We start from the raw sequence: 7,666 nt of genomic DNA, 5'->3' as shown, positions 1-7,666 counted from the left end.
TATAGATCAGAAATAACATTTAATGTTGCATGGTTCACATGATTTATTTCATGATTATATGTACATAATGTATAAATTCATCTGAAACCCTTTTCATATACTTGATCCTGTTTATTGTGCCGTCAACACATTGGAAAGTAAACATGACTATGTGAATAAAGTTTCCTAGATTAATCAGACATAGGGTTTTACTGATATGATAATCTACAACAGAGTTTACTTGCATTTGGAGAAGTGCTATGTTCTTTCCAGAACATTGGTTAAAGTAAAGCTCAGGTTGGATGCATGGAGTATGCATCGGAAGGGACCGATATTGAACTTTGACTTAGATTTATTAAACTTACCGTAATATCTATTCAAGTCAATATCGCCTAGTTCATCCTAGATCAAATGTTCTTAATCCTGTTATGATTAGGCTCAATCTTGAAAGGCTATTCGTGTTCTTTGATTTGTTAGTTAAGCCTACTTTTAGGTCAGGGTGATACATACATTTTGGGAACACGGTAGTGCAATTGAGTGGGAGCGCTAGCATAAACATGGAATCTGTAGCTTCTATCTGGCGAATAGTAAGCAAAGGATGATCTCCTTCGAGCTTGACCAAACGAACATAAATGGTGGAGTACTCATTTCACATAAGCTGAAATATCATTTATACGGGGTCAAGTGTTTTAAGGATAAAATACATTGTAGGGTGTAACGGTAATCTAATCCCTTTACAGTGTAAATCATTCATATAGAGGATCATTGATCACATTAGGATTATAACAATGGATAACTAATGATGTGTCTATATGGTGGAACATATAGAGCATTCTATATACTGAGAGTGCAATTCTAACTTCAATGCGTGGATTCAACGAAGAATTAATAAGTTAGTGAATTTTAGTGCTAAATTCTTTATCTACTTATTGGAAGCTCGGTTATATAGACCCATGGTCCCCGCACTAGTTGAGATAATATTGCTTGTAAGACTCTTATAATTGGTTTTGATTAATCAATTATAATTCTCAAATTAGACTATGTCTATTTGTGAATTTTTCACTAAGTAAGGGCGAAATTGTAAAGAAAGAGTTTATAGGGGCATATTTGTTAATTATGATACTTTGTATGGTTCAATTAATAAATATGATAAATGACAATATTATTTAATAATTATTTATAGTTATTAAATAGTTAGAATTGGCATTTAAATGGTTGAATTAGAAAATTGGCGTTTTTGAGAAAATCAGATGCAGAAAAGATAAAACTGCAAAATTGCAAAAAGTGAGGCCCAAATCCACCTTGCATGGCCGGCCACTTTTATAGGGTTTTCCATCTGATATTTTCATTATTTTAATGCCAAATAATTCAAACCTAACCCTAGTGGAATGCTACAAATAGATAGTGAAGGCTTCAGGAAATTTACACTAAATTTCTACACTTTTCTTCTGACACTTTCTGAATCAGAAAAACCTGAGCCTTCTCTCTCCCTATCTTTGGCCGAACCCACTCTCTCTCTCTTCCTCTTGAATTTCGAAATTCTTAGTGTATGAGTAGTGCCCACACACAGCAAGTGATACCTCAATTATAGTGAGGAAGATCGTGAAGAAAGGCTTTCAGCAAGAAGGAGGTTTCAGCATCAAAGATTCAGAGAAAGAGATCCAGGTTCAGATATTGATAATGCTCTGCTACAGAAAGGAATCAAGGGCTAGATATCTGAACGGAAGGAGTCATATTATTCCGCTGCAACCAATGTAAGGTTTCCTAAACTTTATATGTGTTTATTTCATTATTTTAGAAAGTTCATATTTAGGGTGTTAATAAACATACTTGTGAGTAGATCTAAGATCCTGGTAAAATAAATTCCAACAACTGGCCTCAGAGCCATGGTAATTGATTTACTTGCAAGAAATTTGGACTTTAAAACGATTGTTTGTTTGTTTTTGGATGGTATCATGTTGTATTGAGTGTTATTTGATGATTGATTGATGTTTGTAAATTTTCGTAAAACATAATTGTGATTCTGTTTCTGGAATTATTTTTATTGGATAGTATGGAAAAAATTAAGCAAGTTACTTTTTTACAGAACTCAATTTCGATTTGATTTGAATTAGTTATGATTTTTTGGAGATTCGAAAAAATCGGAGCTGTTTTGAAATTTTCCTGCGATCGCGAAAACTGTCCGTACAGCTCACAATTTTTTCGTTTTTCTTCCTTTTTTCATGCTTTTTCATGGAATTAACTTCCAATTTTTTGTGTAGTTCTGTATTTATACTATTACTATTCCTAATTCAATTCTAATTATCATTATGAATTAATTTAATATTTTTTAAATTTAATTCAAGATATTAGTGTAATTTGAATTTAAAAATAGTTAGTATCTATCTTTTTTGCTTAATAATCTATCTTATTTTTAAATTTGATTGTATCTTATCTTATTTTTAAATTTAAGGTCAGATTTTAAATTTTTAAATTAATTTTTTTTTTTAAATAATTTGACCTTATTTAAATTTAAAATAAGATAACTATAATCATGTAATTTTAAATAGATGTAAGATATTTTGCTAACTTTTAAATTTTGTTATTTTATTTATTTAAATTACATTTAAAATCTGAAAAAGATATTCATTTATCTTTTTTAATTTTTTATTTAACTTTTATTTATAAAATAACATTTAAATTTTAAAAGTAGTTAGCAAATTTTGAAATGATATTTAGGTTGGTTGAAACCTAATTTTTCAAAATTGTAGGTTTAATTTTAAATTTAAATTATTTTAAATTTTCGAATTTTTCGAATATTTTTTTTTAAATTTTCGAAAATTATTTTTTATTTAATTAATTATTTCGAAATTAATAATTTAATTTGAAATTAAATAAATCCTACATCCAACTATCCAGCTAACCTTGTTGCAGGAGTATGTGTTTTAGCTTATGTGTAAGTTTTCAAAACCTATTATTATTTGATTGCAAATAGCCATGGTTACTTTTTGCGAGATCTAATGATCTGATGGCTCCCTTGGTCAAGTAAATAATTTGTAACAGGTAAATTTACAATCTTCTTTCATCTGTGTATGACCTAGCAACATGATAGGACCCATCCAAAGTGTGCATGTGTGAGCCTATGTGTTTAATTTCATTATAGATGCATATAGGTTGTTGTTGCTAAAATAAATTATCATAGTTCTTGATAGAATTTATTTAGGCCCATTTAGTTTTTGGGCCTATTCAATTAATAACAGTTATTCTTATTAAGGTTAAATTCCTCTCTTTTGGGCCTTGTGTGAGAGTTGGGAGCCATAGTAGTGGGTACGACATACTGAACCCAACACCCCCTCACATGAACTACCCCAATTGTGAAGGCCCATTTGCCTGATTTGAATAACTGTACTAGGTTAATTAAACTAGTTTAACCTAATAAAATTGATTAGCAACATAATTAATTTCATTTATTTTGAAATTAATTTAAGAAAAATATAGTGTTGCTCGTGAATTCGCACAAAATACGTGGACCAGTCGAGAGGGGACACGTGGATCAGATAACTTGGAAAGATTTGCTAAGTCTTTGTGCGCCACCAGGAAGCGCTGTTAGCATGGGTCCCGGAGGAGGCACCCGGAGTACAAGGTACTCCAGGAAGCTAGTATAGCGTGAAGGCTCTCCGGGATATGTCAGGTCTCTCCCGAGCAATCAAGTCGCATTTAATGTCGTATGGGAGGAAGCGTGTTGGGACTGTAACACGCAATAAAGTCTGACGGCACAACCCTCAAACAGCAGCGCTACAGTAATGATCATTTAAGTATAGCGACGGCTACTCTGCGAAGAGTCACGTCAATCACAAGGCAAAAAGGACATTCTTCATAAAAGCCCTACAGCACCTAGGGATTTGACCATGCATCACCCATGGTATATTCATCGGAAATGCCCAACTTTATGGATACTTACAGATACATGTGTAAGAACAATTCTAGGGATTACCCCACCAAAACACTATAAATACCCCCTCAAAGCTCATTTAATGGGGTCGAGAATCTTGGTTTGCAAAAGAGCAAGAAGAGAAAATACTCACCAAGAGCATTCTCTGTATTTAAGAGAAAAACATTCTCTCAAGTGTAGAATCTGTATTAAATACATCCATTAATAACAGTGGCTCGTGGACTAAGGCTCATTAACGCCCCAACCACGTAAAAAATCTTCATCTCACTTTCTTACAGCTCTTTATTATAATCATATTTTAATAGTTGCCGAAAACCTCGGTCAACATTTTGGTGCTTTCATTGAGAGCTGAGGAAAGCTGCTACATAACAAGCATTTAACTTCACAACAATGGTGGAGACAAGAGCTACACGTCATCCTCGCCCTCTAGAAGACGCTCAAGATCCCAATGAGGAAGATGTAGCCTCAAGGGCAGCAGAGGAGTCCGAGGAAGAAGAAGAAGAAATAGTTCCCGACGAGAACTACGAGGAACACCTCGACGAGTACGCCTATGACGGAGGAAGCTACTCGGAGTTGGTGCTCCTTAGACAAAAAGCTATCGATCATGAAGCTGAGATCGAAGCTCAGAAAGCACAAAATCAAAAAATGCAGGAAGTGATGCTAGCCATGCAGAAAGCCATGGAGGCAGCTGGTATTCACGTGCATCCCAAGGCGATGGCCGCTGGGCTCGACGGGGAGCCAGCGACGTCTTCGCCTAATTCCCAAAGAAAGACCTAGGGAACCTAGCCCTATAAGGCACCCTGCTGAGGAAAACCAAACAAAAAACCCTACTTCTACCCCTGGTCGGAAGAAAAAGGTGCAGGATCCGCGAAGGGTCCGCTCGGATTTCCCTAAAGGGAAAGGTCCGCAGAGGGGCAAGCCCCAAAGAGGGAGTCTTGGCCCTCAGGATCGAGGGGACCGGAAAAGCGTTTCCGTGCACCAGGAACCAGGGGGTAGAGGAAGAAGAGGACAGAGATGTCCTCCCATTGATCTGAGGAATCAAATCAATGGGAATCAAGGTGACCTCCGGGATCACCTTGACCAAAAAAGATACAGGCCCGTGGTCTCCTCGGGTACTGTAAACGAAGGGATTATGGCGGAACTTGCCATACTTCGAAAAGATATTGCTCGAGTCTCCCGGAGGCAGAAGGGAGACGACTCCGACTCGGACAGTGAGGATCGGGAGCCTTGTGCCAAACATATCCTGGAGGCGGAGCTCCCTAAAAACTTCAAGATGCCCGAAATGGCGGCATATACTGGGAACTCCGACCCCAGTGATCACTTGTCACGGTTCAACCGTGTCATGACAGTCATGCGGGTCAGCAATGACGCCAAATTCTTATGCTTCCCCCTCACTCTGAGCGGATCAGCAGAGGAATGGTTCAAAAAACTGGAACCAGGATCGGTGGGTTGCTGGAACAAACTCCAAACCAACTTCCGGAGACAATTTGTCGCTGCCAGGAAGGTCAACTTGGAGGTTAGTGCCTTGATCAACATCAAGCAACTACCCACCGAAACCTTGAAGAATTACATCAAGAGGTTCCGAGAGGAAGCCTCGAAGACCAAGAAGGTCGACGACGGACAACAGCTTGCGCTTCTCCAAGCAGGAATCCGCACTGGGACTCCCTTCTGGAACGAATTACAGCAAGAAGGCGCTGCTAGCCTTCAGGACTTCCAGAAGCGAGTCCAAAAATATATTAACCTCGACAAAGCCCAGATCGTGGCTTACGGAGGCTATTATCCCACCGGGATAGCGGGATACATGCCAGGAGTGTCGCCCTCGGCATCGTCCCGACCGCGACTCCCCGTAAGTGGCATACGGTTCTCTCGCCACTCCGGATACGCCGTGGTCAAGCTTTGGCCCCGCATCTTCCCATTATGGCAACCCGTCCGGGTGAATGGACGGACTCCTTCACAGCCGCCCCGATCGCTAGCTTAACAGTGCCCTACCTGTGGGTCGAGGAGCAAAAGGTCCTCCAAGGGCAGCACCCGAACGGGAGAGAAGCGCCAAAAGAAGGGGTACACACCCCAATACACCCAGTACACAGAGCTCACGGACTCTCAGGAACGTGTATATTTTGCCACAAGGCAGAATACGCACTACCGGAGACCCCAGCCATTGTACAAAGACAGCTCCCGGAGAGATCCGAGTAAAAGATGCGAGTACCACAACGACATTGGTCATAGCACCAATGAGTGTAAAAATCTCAAAGACGAGATTGAAAATTTGATCCATTTGGGCCACCTCTATGAGTGGATCAAAAATAGGTTGCCCCACCTTAATCCAGGGCAGGTGGCCGGGGGTATGCCTCCGGGAACGCCAGGGGGTACAGCAGGAGTATTGCCTCCAGCTGCTCCCGCAGGTGACACCCAGCATATACCCGGACTACCGCCCCGGCCTAATGGACGGGTAGCCATGATCTCCGGAGGCCCCCATATCGGAGGAAACGCTCGCAAGGAGCGAAAAAGATATGCCGACGCCGCAAGACACAGTGAGGTGTGGGAGGTTACTCAACTCCCGGCTCAAAGGCCTCGGCTAATGGACCAGCCCATAACGTTCACGGAAGAAGACGCCAAGACGGTGCGTTTTCCTCACCACGACCCGCTGGTCATAGAGACCCCCATCGCAAATAAGGTGGTGGCTAGGATCCTGATTAACAATGGGAGTTCCGTGAACTTGCTCTTCAAAGAAGCCTTCACTGCGATAGGGTTGACCGACCGGGACCTCTCGCCTAGTGGATCGCAGCTCACAGGGTTTAACGGGACGACGCTAATCCCGATGGGAAAAGTCAGGCTCCCAGTTACCCTGTGCCCGGATACCCCCCAAAGCACATTCAAGTATTGCACCTTCGTGGTGGTAGACTGTCCAACAGCTTACAACGCAATCCTAGGCCGACCGGCCCTCGTCGACTTTGGTGCAATTACTTCAATCCGACATCTATGCCTAAAATTCCCTACCCAGGAAGCCGGAGTCGGAACGGTGAGGGGAAATCAGGGCGAGGCCAGGCAATGTTACAATGTTGCCACCCACTTACCAGTACTCATGGTCCGGGGGCCCCCTGAGATAGAGAAGGCTGAAGAGGACGAGTTGGATCCTCGCATAGGGTCCGAAAGGGTCGTGGAACCAATGGAGGACGTCGAAGAAATACCAGTGTGCGACGACGACTCCACCAAAGTACTCCGGATAGGGAAGAGCCTGGATCCGGAGGAAAAAGATAAAATAATAAAAACACTGAAGGGCGCCATCGACATCTTCGCATGGCGCCAAGAAGACATGACCGGCATCAGCCCTCATGTCATCACCCATGTACTCAATGTCAACCCGGACATGCCCCCTGTACAACAAAAGAGACGCCCGCTCGACTCGGTGAAAGCCGAGGCCTTAGAGAAAGAGGTGGATAAACTTTTGTCCAATGGCATGATCCGCGACGTGTATTATCCGGAATGGCTGGCCAATCCGGTCCTGGTGCCCAAGCCGAACGGGACTTGGCGGGTTTGTATAGATTTCACAGATCTAAACAAAGCCTGCCCAAAGGACTGCTTTCCGCTGCCCAGGATCGATCAGATGGTAGACGCCACGTCCGGATTTAAGCTGCTGTCTTTCATGGATGCCTATGTTGGGTACAACCAAATAAAAATGCATACGGGACTGTGAGTGCACTAGCTTCAGGACCGATAAGGGGGTATACTGTTACCTAGTCATGCCTTTCGGACTGA

Source organism: Cannabis sativa, chromosome 3, assembly GCF_029168945.1.
Source record: "Cannabis sativa cultivar Pink pepper isolate KNU-18-1 chromosome 3, ASM2916894v1, whole genome shotgun sequence".
Taxonomy (NCBI): domain Eukaryota; kingdom Viridiplantae; phylum Streptophyta; class Magnoliopsida; order Rosales; family Cannabaceae; genus Cannabis; species Cannabis sativa.
Note: the sequence above shows the minus strand (reverse complement) of the source record.